This window comes from Motacilla alba, chromosome 3 (assembly GCF_015832195.1).
Source record: "Motacilla alba alba isolate MOTALB_02 chromosome 3, Motacilla_alba_V1.0_pri, whole genome shotgun sequence".
Taxonomy (NCBI): domain Eukaryota; kingdom Metazoa; phylum Chordata; class Aves; order Passeriformes; family Motacillidae; genus Motacilla; species Motacilla alba.
Window position 1 is genome coordinate 4,490,894 of NC_052018.1, and position 12,391 is coordinate 4,503,284.

General features: G+C 40.7%; 1 protein-coding gene across 3 annotated transcripts in view; it reads left to right on the plus strand.

Annotated features, from left to right (window-relative positions):
- Nucleotides 1-12,391, plus strand: part of PKHD1 (PKHD1 ciliary IPT domain containing fibrocystin/polyductin) — a 239,168-nt gene that overhangs the window by 196,818 nt on the left and 29,959 nt on the right. The gene's annotated exons all lie outside the window — the stretch shown is intronic.

Here is a 12,391-nt window from a genome sequence, read left to right on the forward strand (position 1 = left end):
TGACTGTGGAATGAGCCTTTCCATCCTATTGGGATATAAACACAATCCACAAGTCTTCAGCCTGCTGTCCCCTGTGACTGCCTCATGAGACTTGGGAAAACTGAACAAATCCTGCTAGATGGGCTCTTTGAAGGCTCTCCAAAGCATCTTGACTCTTCATGGCTCTGAAAGACACTCCCTGATGGCCCAAACCAGCAGAAATTCTTGTGGAGGCTCCTGCTGACAGCTTTTCAACTGGGTTTTTCAACTGCTGTGTCCAGAAAATTAAATGTGTTCTGATATTTTTGATGCCATGGAATAAACAAGTAAAAATCATATTTGGGCTTGTCTGATGGGTGTGTCTGGCAATGCAGATGTTATACCAAAAAAAAAAAAAAAACAGACCAAAATTGTCCATGCTGACAATTCTCTTCATAAAAGTTAGATAATGTAAACTATTATACATGAAGGGCATTCTTTAAATTCCAGCAGGGAGCCTGAGCTAAGAAGGCTTGGAGAATCCTGAATTGTTCTGCCTATCCAACACAGTATCAGTGCTTTTTTTTTTTTTCCTGGTGCAAAAACAGTAAAAACTCTCAAAGAAGCAAATCTGCCTAATGCATGTCTCTAGTTTCCTGTGCACAGATAATATTTTCTCACCTGACAGTTTTGATGAGGTTTTGAAGAAATTGAATATTTTCATACTTAGCCCCATAATGACGGCAGTGATAAATAAACACATAGTGCCTCAACACCAAGAGTCTCAAAAATGTTATCAACTGTCATCATTTAGGGCTTCAGCATAGGGTAAGTGCCCTCAATAACATTTACTTTCTATTTTCCACAATGATCTGGAGGATTGCCCAGTGTAGGAATGCAGCTCTGTAATTTTATTGTCAGATAGGGTCAAGACATCAGCTGTTTTACATTGGCCTCATGCTGTCATCAGCTAGACCACCTGAGGAAGTGGCCTGCAGGGAATGCATTTTAACCATCCAAACAGGGACATCCAAACCTCTGCAAGCTCAACCAACAGAAATTACAGGGAAAAGCAGAGAACAAATGGGCTTTGGTTCTACTTCCTTCTAACACCATGCAATGGGCTGTTACTTCTCTTTTCTGCTTCCCATTGCAGCCGGGGATGTTTTCAGACTAAACAAGTCCCTGAAACCTGAAACTTGGCCATCACTTATGGAAGTACCCCGTGCAGCATGGTTAATAAATAAAAAGTTAAGAAAAATATAAAGACAACCTTTCCACTATTAACAAAAGACTCTTCAAAGCTACTCTTTTGCTCTGGGCTTTTACAATAATAAGCTGAAAAAATACATTAGAGAGCAGACTCCTTTCTAGCCACTTCATATTTCATTTTGCCTCTCACTTGTCTATTTATTTTCACGTCTTTCCTGATTACTTCTCAATTGTAGAAAGACAACATTAGGCACAATGAGTTTTAAATATACTCCCTGGCCAAAATAACTCCAAGGGCTGTCTGAAATTTCAAACAGCTTGCTAGTAAGTCTGGAATAAAATATAAAGGAAATGATCCTTACTACTTAGAGCAGGGCAATCAGGACTGGGGGGTGATTTCAGTGCTCCACCAATACACTTATTATTTTTCTCCATGGGCATCACACCACACAACCAGGGTCAGTGTGGCTTTATATGAACTTGAAGAACACTGTCTGGTAAAGTAAAAGAGATGTTCCAGCTCCAAGCATACTCCTTTCCTGTTGGAGCTGTCCAGAAGGCTTGGGATGGGACAAGGAACAAAACTTGGACTACCTAAAATAACCACACATGAATATAAAAACTATTTGCAAAAGCAACCCTCAAAGCTCCTTCAAACCGTCTTGAAAGCATCTGAAGTTCTGAATTAACATGTCATTGGGTCACAGATCTTATCCAAGTAATTTTCAGCCCTGGCAGATCCTCTGGACATACTCTAACCTGGGAGTTTGGTCCTATGAAACTTAAAATCCTAAAATGTAGATGTGCTATGATTTGTGACAAAGCCCTCAGAAGTCTGATGAACTTTGTAGTTAGCCCTGCTCTGAGAAGAAGTTTCAAATATATGACATCTGGAAATCTCTTCTGACCTATTTTTTTCCTCCCAAGATTCATTGTAAGCATGGTATTTTAGGTATTTCATGCTGACAGACACATTTGATTTTTCTGAAGTGGTGTTTGAAACCAGTGTGCTTCTGTTCCTGCATCCATGTTGGTTCCAGAGGTTAGAAACAATTTTTTAGGGTCTTGTCCTATTTGCTCAACTCTTTTTGGATAATTTTGGGCATTCCAAGGTATTTTGCTGAGGGCCTTCCCTGTTTCCTGTGTGAGCTGCACTGTTCAGGAGCAGACAGAGCCTTGGTTTTCAGCGTGACTGCACCTTGCACATGTGGGAGGATGCCATGGCTTGGTCATCAGAGCTACAAAAGCCAAAGGCAGAGTTTGGTCTTTTTCAAGGTTTTCCTCAAAAATTTGTTCGTAGCTTGTTTATATCTCTGCCAGGGATAGGGGAGTTTCTTTCTAATTTTTAGGTTGGTGGTAGTGACTTCATTTCCCTCCTTTCTCTCTTTCCTCTCATACAAAACTGGAGAAGATGGTTACTTAGAAGTGTGTACAGAGCTGTCATTTCTCTCTTATTTCAGAACATGAACATGAATTGGCCTGGCTGTTCCACAAGCCTCATTACCAACATCATTAGTGCTTGGGCTCATTTTACCCAATGGCACTGGCACTTAGTGCTATGGTTTAATGGCAAGGTGGTCATTGGCCAAAGGATGGACTTGGGGGTCTTGGAGATCTTTTCCAAACTTAATGATTTGGTGATTCTCTGATTCTAAAGACAGGCCCGCAGTCCAAAATATGTGTCTAGGTCCCACACACAGCCAGCAGAGACAGATACCTCCAGAAGTGATACAATCCATCCAAAGAAAAGCAGGAATGAATGACCCTCTAAAAGTCTCTCCTCTCCCCCTTTCTAATGATTATTGTCTAGATGAACAGCTTAGACCAGACAATTAGCTTAGACTAGATGCTTAACATTTAGGCAGCTAGAATTAATGTGATGAATCCCTTCTATGTGCTCAGATAATGACTGTAGCCTTTGTGTCTCAAATTTTAGCTCTGCAATATGTTTTCATAGGTGTTCAGATTCTGCACCGTGCTCTCAGATTAATTTCGACTCCCAAGGCTTAAAATACTTGCCTCCCATTACTGTTCATTGTCATAAATATGTCATGGCATAATATAGCTGTCTGTACCCATAATGAAATCCTTCTGCTTTAAGATTCAAGTCCACAAGCCATACAGGACTAATATTGCTGAAAATCACCCTAATAATGTCACAGGCACTCTTGAGCTTGTGAACCTTTCTGTTATGATCACAGGCTCTTGGACTGAACCTCCAGCCAAGGCAAGTGCAACTAAGATTTTAACATATTTTTATAACTTAGATGGGAAAAGGAAAGAAAAGAAGGGAAAAGGAAAGAAAAGAAAAGGAAAGAAAAGAAAAGAAAAGAAAAGAAAAGAAAAGAAAAGAAAAGAAAAGAAAAGAAAAGAGAAAAAAAGAAAAGAAAAGAAAAGAAGAAAGGAAGGAAGGAAGGAAAGAAGGAAGGAAGGAAGGAAGGAAGGAAGGAAGGAAGGAAGGACGGAAGAAAGAAAGAAAGAAAGAAAGAAAGAAAGAAAGAAAGAAAGAAAGAAAGAAAGAAAGAAAGAAAGAAAGAAAGAGAAAGAAAGAAAAGAAAGAAAGAAAGAAAGAAAGAAAGAAAGAAAGAAAGAAAGAAAGAAAGAGAAAGAAAGAAAAGAAAGAAAGAAAGAAAGAAAGAAAGAAAGAAAGAAAGAAAGAAAGAAAGAAAGAAAGAAAGAAAGAAAGAAAGAAAGAAAGAAAGAAAGAAGCACTACAAAGTGGTGTCTATAATTACAATGTTCCCAAAAGAAAATAATATAACCTGTTTTAAAAATCTTTCACTTGTATTAGTTCTCCCAGGTGCCTAATCAATTAGTTTCAAGTTCTTGCTACTTACTTTTTTTTTTTTTAAACCGGAAAGTTGATCTTCTAATTTCCAACCTAAGCCTCCCTGGTTAAAATACTAGCATCTTTATTTTGTTCTCTCTGTATTGGACATGGGAAACCAATCTTCCTTCCTAACAATTGTTATAAAACTTCTGTATATGCTTTTTACTATAATAACTGATATGTCTGCAGACTTTCCGGGCTGAAATTGGGATATATGAAATACGTTTTTTTAAATGACTTTGCTGGGGGAAAAAAAAGGGTTTTAATAATAGGGTTTACAGGAAAAAAATGTACACAGACCAAATATATTACAGTTTCTCAGGGAAAGTTAAAAACTTAGTAAAAGTTTGGTATTTAGTCAAAATGTGTTATTTGTCAATGAAAAAGGGAGAACATAGAACAACTGAAAGCTCTGTTCTGCCCTCTCAACCTATTTCTTACAGAAATTATTGTCATTTTAAAACTTACTTCTTACCCAAATACTTCCAGAAACTGCAGGTATTTGGCATTTTCCTCCTATCCTGCTTCTAGTGGAAAATCACTCAGTCTCTCTGAGAGTCCATTCCCAGGACCAAAGAACTGTTCTCATTGGGAAGAAATGATAATAAAAATAGCAGTAAAGTGGAGCTCCCTGAAAATTTTATTTTGAGGCAGTTCATTTTATGCCCTAACTTTATTTTTGCAGAAGAAAAGGATGATTTGTCTTTGCAGTGACTGCAGGCCAAGGAGGGAGAGCGAAGCTGAGAACCTCCCCATCCACAACAGCGACGGTCTGAATAGAGTTCAAGTTTATTTGACTAATTCTTTCACCACTTGTCAGAGAACATACTTTTGTTTGTGGTAACAAAACAAGCTCTTTCCTCCCCCGTTTCTCCTGCGAGTAGCACAAGCACTTGTGTGGAGCACAAATTACCGTAACCATTATGATGTTTGCTGTCAAACTCATTTATTTATGCAACTGCTGTGGAAAGGCCTGGGGCCCAAAAGCAGCCCTGAAAGATTTCAGAGCCCTGGTGTGGGGTCATGAAAGGGAAAGTGAGGGGGAGGGAGAAGCCTCCACTGGTTATGAGAAAGGAACTGACACAGGAAATGGTCACATATGGCACAGATTTATTGTGTCCGGGACTTCCCATTCAAAACTCATTATATCCACAGCTCAGAGCAGTGCGTGGCACAGCCACATTCATTTTTAGGTCTGGCATCTGACAAAACTGCTGGTCTGCTTTCAGGTGGTGGTGGTGGTGGTTGCGGTGGTGGTAATTTTATCATTCCTTGACTAGAGAGATGGTGAATGGAATTGTGTTGGCAAAAGCTCTGCTGTTTGCTGCCTCTCATCTTTATTTTGGTATTGGTGGGACTAAAGCTTCAGTCAGTGAGGTTGCTGGTCAGGAGAAGAGAAAAGTCCTCTTGAAAACACCTAAAGGAAATCAGGATTATCTTCAAGGGGAAGAAAATGAGAAAAGCTTTGGCAGCAACACAAGAAAAGAACTGATACTTGTGGAACAGCGTGTTTTTCAAAGGTGAAATAATAGGGACAAAAAATGTTTCTCTTTGTATTTTTATTTGTCTTTCCTGGGAGACAGGACCCATCTTAGACAGAGATGGCTTTTTGGATGGTGGTTAATCACTTCAAGAGGTTAGTGAGAATAGTTTGTTTGTCTTTCCTGCTTCATGAGATCATCTGAAAGCTCCAGTCCACGCTGTTTAACCATTTTTGTCTCCATGTAATCTCAATGAAATATCTGGTAACGCTTTTGTCACTGCATTGGATTTGTTCCTGAAATAAGCATTATGGGCAACTTTGTGTTGTCAGGATCACTAAAATGACCAAAGTTCCCAAATTATTAATCATAATGCAGAAAAAAAATCCTTCCCAATTCTGTCTTTCTGATTTGGTAAAATTATGGACAAGCTCCTCTGGGCCAGTGCTGACAGTAGCAGGGATGGGTCTCTACCCAGTCCAGCAACACTGGGGTATGGGCACTGGAGCTTCCTATTGCATCAAGAGTACAGCTCCAAACCCACTTTTGTCCCAGCCAACACAGAAGTGCCCAAAAGAACTCCTGGGTACTTTACAAAAGTTACCACGAGTGAGGAGCCAGTTCAAAAATGCAGTTTGGAGGTGATCACGGTCTCCTGGAGGGTTCATGGCTTTAATACTATGGAAGTGCTATGCCAGTTAGCCTCAGGGACTAGAACCTGACTTTGCAGTGATTATTTTATAAGTTTTGTTGGATAAAATGCTCTAGCAGCTCAGTTCCTGCTGATTATTCTGGACACAAGTATTTCCAAGTGTGGCACCTTGTAATCCAGAAGATTTGTGGAATTATAATTATGAATTTATAATTATAAATTATAAATTTATCCAACCTGGTCTGGGCAACCTCGCTAAAGGGCCCTTCCAGATTCACTCACCCACCTCCTTTGAGAGGGATCAAGATATTTTCTCCTGGCTGGGATATTATTCTCCCCTCAAATTTCATGGGTTTGTGAGACAGATTTGGTGTTTTCCCTCAAATACAAACACCAACAATGATCTCTCTGACTCAAGAGGTTCTGGACCTGTAAATCACTGAAATCTCGAGGAGTATTTTGGGTGAACATTGCTATACAAATGCTTGGTTCCCATAATCTTTTTGATCCCTGTTGGAGAGCATTCTGACATCAGAGATTTGCTAGTCTCTCTTTTTAAAAGTGATGCTTTGAGGTCAAGAATGAATTATTATTATAGTCTCTGGGAACTGTAAAACTGTAATTTTTTGTTCATGACTGGGACAGATATATTATCATCTGTAACATGTGCCTTCCCTCTCAGGCATGGGGAGCTCTGAAGGGTTGATGCAAACATAAAAATGTGTAACTGTATGAAAGTGGCAAATAACACTTGATTTTACAGAGAATAAGTAGTTTCAATAGGTGTGGCCATATCAAAGCATGCACACAATGAATGCAAGAACAAGTATTTCATGTACTACACCTGTTTTTCTTTGGATTTGCATGTGAAAGGGAAGGGTGAATGCAGATCTCAGGATGTGTAAGAAGAGAGTTTTACTACTGAGCTTCGTTCTAAGGAAGCACCAGTAACTGTCTTTTCTCTACTTGGGCACCTACTTTTACAAACCTTGAAGGACCATAGTATTTTTGAGTCCACAAATGTGGCTAAAATTGGCTGGGGGGGGGAATCAAAGTTTTTTATAGAAGAACGATAAACAGGAGAGTATAAAACCCCCACACAGAGTGATGTTATGAGACTCATTTCCTTCCAAAATAATTTTCTTTAAAAGAAAGAATTAACAGCCTAAAGCAGTCACTCTATTTTTATTTACATGGTCCCCGCTATGAGTACATATTTATGTGTGTGTGTTCCCATGGTTTAACCCCAGCTGGCAATTCAACCTCACAGGGCCCCTCAGTCACTCAGCCCTGGTGGGTTGGGGGAGAGAACTGGAAGTGTAGAAGGGAGAAAACTTGGGGGTTGAGATAAAGACCTTTAAACAGGGGAAGTAAAAGTTGTGTAAGCAAGCAAAGCAAAACAAATAATTCATTCACCACTTCCCATGGGCAGGGAGTGTTTGGCCACTCCAGTGGGACTCCATCACAGCTAACAGTGACTTGGGAAGACAAATGTTAGTACTCCAAATGTCCTCCCCTTCCTTCTTCTTACCCCAGCTTTATATGCTAAGCATGAACCCACATGGTCTGGGATACCCCATGGGTTACCTGGCGTCAGCTGTTCTGGCTGTATCTCCTCCCAAATCCGTGTGCACCCCCAGCCCATTCACTGGTGGGATGAGGAGCAGAAAAGGCCTCGGCTCTGTTCAAGCCCCTCTCAGCAATAATGAAAACATCTCTGTGCGTTAACACCATTTTCAGCACAAATCCAAAACACAGCCCAAAGCAGCTACTGAAAAGAAAATTAACTCTGCCCGAACCAAACCCAGCACATTTGTACACAAACACACGAGAAAGGTTTGTACCACTGTGCCTTCCTCTGCAACTGAACTCAGAATAATTTACCTTTTCTGGATTTCCAAGGTGCTATTCCTGGGCTCTTTTTTTTCCCCCCCTTTATTTCCCATTTGAATGTCAGCAGGTCAAAAGGAACAGTTAATGCTGATGAATATTTCCCTCTCAGCAAAGATATGTGCTGGCCAGCCCAAGGCCAATGAATCGCAATTTCTAAACAGTGTCCCATTTATCTCTCCCCTCCCCCTTCCTCCTCTCCTTGCTTTTATATTTTTGTAGCTCTAATTGTAGTTAAATTCGAAATAACTGACGGGCAAATGCAGTCAGATGGAAAGAAAATTGTGGGAGATTTATTTTATTTTGATAAAAAACTGACATTGCCTTTTGTTTTTGTCAGAAAGAGACTCTATTTTTCCTTGTACCATGAATTGTGGAATCTATCACGAAATGGGTAAAAATTATTGAAGCAAATGGCGGTGTTAACCTGAAGGGGAAAATCATTAATGTTGATGTATTTCATTCAATTTTAAATGTAGAATTTATTTTATTTTATTTATTTGGCATTGGGGAACAGGGGAAAAGGCAGGAGACTTGTAAAGGACTCTATGTGCCTTTAAGTCAGAACATCTATTTTAAAAACTGCTCTTCTCTCCTTCCACCTCTCTCCATTTTTCTAAATCGAGGATATGATGTGGTGATGGTGGTAGTGGTGGAGGTTTTTTCCCTAAGCAAAGAGGGCCCCCTCGGCGCATTATTCTTTTCAAATGTGAAATGAGGTGGAAAATCCTCATTTCACGACAGGGAGGACAAATATTGACACAAAGTTAATATTTGTCAGGAGCCCTAGAAGCAACCTGAGTGCTAAAATCTCATCTAGATATATGCGCTGGTGTGTTTATGTATATAAATAAATAATAAATTTGCCTTGATGATTGGTGGAACCTGCAGAAAGCAAAATCTGCTCGCTGAGGTGGAGGAATTTATCTGCAGAGGGTGAACACACACATATTCCAAGATCATTTCTCTCTCTTCTTGTGTGGAACAGGACAAACAGGTGAATTCACGAGCCCAAAGCACACATGTCCCCTTCCTCTGCCTGGATACACAAGATCCCAGCATGAAGTTCAACAATATGTGAATATCTTCTCCATCTTTCCCAAACATTTCTAAGGACTATGGTTGACTCTTTTTTCCCTGTTTTTTTTTCTCCCTCTCACACACGTGTGTGTGTGTGCAAACACATACAAATAGAACCTGTGTAATCCAATTTCACCCATGGCAGGGGGATGCTTCTGGAATTTATCACTGCTATTGTTCATCACCAATGTAAATAGCACATGTCAGCTCAATATTCAGTGGTCACTCAGTATTTATTAAGTCCTGTCCACTCTGGCCTTTTTTAGAGGAAAGCCCTGGGGCAGATTAGCTGCTGGCCCTGACGCGCCGTGTCACTTATCTGTTCGCATTGATTATCAGAGTCAGCTGTGGCCAGGACTCACTTTTTTCTTCTCCTCTCAGACCCCCTCTTACAAGCACCCCTGCTTGGATTTTCATGAGGAAATAATCAGATTAGGGCTTCAGTGGCGAGTTCATATGGAGTTCTCTTTCTCCAATGTGCTACTAACCGAATAAACGTGTTTTGTGGTAAATTGTAAATGACATTATGATTACTAAGGCCAGCATGGGTTTCATTTAAAAGTGATCGAAATTGCAGGCTGCAGAAATTGTGACTGGCAGATAAGGCCATTTGGAAGAAGACAAGCAATGATGCATGTGTGTGCATGGGTGTGAGTGTGTGCAGGAAACCAAGCCAGCCCCCTTTGCAAGGAAGGCGAGGCTAAGGAAAGTTCTGAGATAATAATGAAATATCATCAAATCCCATTTGTAGACATGAGAAATGTCACCAGGGGGAGATGGGGTGTTTCCAGGAGAGCCGTGGGTGAGATGTGTCAGCCTTTGTGGGCAGGCTGCTGGCGGCACAGCGCGTCCTCCCAGCGCTCCGGGACAATTCCAATGTCTCTGAGCACAGCATTTCCACTTCTGTTCTGAACAGAGCTGTCCCTCACTCTCTTTTTGCCTCCAGCACAAAGTGACAGCAAAATACCACAGCAAAATACTTACACTGAAAAGGAAAAAAAAAAAAAAAAAAACCAACCAAAAAACAAAACAAAACAAAACAAAAACAAAACAAAAAAAAAAAAAAAACCAGGGAAAAGCAAGAGAAGGGAAGCAAATTTCTAAGCTGGTGTCTGTCTAAAAATAAGGGGGTTTGTACAGATCCCATCTCATTTGGCCATCCTTCCTGAGCACAGCTCAACATTTATGTAATTCCATTGCTTCCCTCTGGGACGTGCAGAGGGAGAGCTCATTCTGGGGAATGTTTGCAGACCACGGGCTGCACATGATGATTCCCCTGGAAATACATAGTAGGTGAGAAACCACAGGATCCAGGCTTTAAGATGTAACTAAAGGCAGAGCCCAGAATTATTTAATGGAATCATAGAATGGTTCTAGTTCCAACACTCCTCCCATGGGCAGGGATACCTTCCACTGTACTACATTGCTCAGAGCCCTGTCCAACACTTCTCATAGTTAATTTCTTTTTTAGGAGTCTGCTACTTTTATCTAGCAGAAATTTTCACATAAGATGTCCTTGATAAGGGACCTCCTTTTGCCCTAATGTCTTCTTATTCATCTAGAAGTTTGTGACTCTCAAGGGTGTTGGTGTCCCTTATTTTTTATGTGATCTGAATACATGTCCCCAAGTGCTGAATGAGGAGCACAGAGCTGGTTTGGACATTGGCCATGCTTTGCCCAACATGTTTGTGAGCACAGCTGACTAAGGAAGGAGCAGGCTGGGTGAAGGAAGGAGAATTCTAGCTGTCTACTGCAGCAAATTCATCCTTTGATTTTATTTTGGAGAGAGGAAGGAAAAACAGAAACATACATCTTTTTCTAAGATGCTCCAGGCAGAAATGTTTATGTTTTTGGTGCCTGTATCTGAACTCATTTACTTTTATTTTCTCTTTATAATCAGTGGTGATCTCATCGTTACAGCCTGAGGCACAATTTCTCTCATCTTAAAGCACAGACCTGTATTTAGTCAGATGGAGCACACTGTAAACTTATAGCACCATTCAGGACCTTTTACAAAGGTATGGAATGGCAGCACAAGGGGGAATGGCATCAAACTAACAGGGGTAGGGTCAAATTTGATATTGCAAAGAATTTCTTTACTGTGAGGTTGTTGAGGCATTGGTTGCCCAGAGAAGCTGTGGGTTCCCCATCCCTGGAACTGTTCAGGGTCAGGTGGGATGGGGGCCTGAGCAACCTGGTCTAGTGGAAGGTGGTCCTTTGCAGGAGGGTTGGAACTAGATGATATTTAAGGTCCAACCTTACAACCCAAACCATTCTGTGAGTCTACGATTTTAACTCAGAAGACTGTGTGGATTACATCTCTTCTTTCTAGAGCCTTCCATAAAAGGATTCTCTTGACTTGTCTGCAGAGGCACTTCGGAGGGGATTTAGTGGGAAATCCTGAGATATGTGTAACGATCTTCACCCTTGCTTTGAAAGCACAAAGTGTTATCTAAAGTGGCTTTTGCACTCTCATTCACTGTGTGTCACACCTACGGATGTTGCAGCTACCAAAAGTAGTCCAGGTGGCACTTTGCACTTGTGTTTAAGTGACAGGATCCCACCTGTGGACAATAAAATTATAGGATTGTAAAATGCAATCCAGAAGACTAAACAGAAGTATTTTAGGGTGGATTTTATTGGTCTCAAACTGCTTTGAATAGATGTCTGGGGAATTGGGTGTGTTTCAGTTACACAAATGTGTGTTTAGTGTAGATTCTGGTGCTGTGGGGTGTCCTTGCAAGGCATTTGTCTTCTACAGACCCTGTGTCACACGTCTCAGGTACCTCAAGACATACCAAACAAATCTAGACATCTGCCTGTGAGCAAATGGTTGAAATTCCAGATCTCAGCTGACTGCAGTGGGAGTTTGGACATTTGGAACACATGTGAGAGTCTCCTATTTGTAGGTATCTGAATCTGATGGTTTCTTCCAGCTTCTCACTTGATGAGGTGGTTCATCACTGGAGTAGATTAATGAAGTTCTGGTCCTTTCTAATGTTTTCTGTTTGAAGTGCAGTCTCTGTGAGTGGGATGAGACAGCATTTTGTAGAGTTAAATTATCTTTGCAAAGACTTTCAGTCATGCCCTGATTCATCACCCTGCTACAGGCTTGGTACCAGGGAAAATGTAGAAGGCACAAGGACACGGGGACAAAGTGCTGGGTCAGAAAAAGTCTGTCTTACTCTTTCAATGGATACTGTAGTTTGATGTGTAGAAAGAACAAGGTAGGTGTATGTGATGCTTCTCTGTCATTTGTTTTCAGTCCTCAACAATCTTCAATTCCAG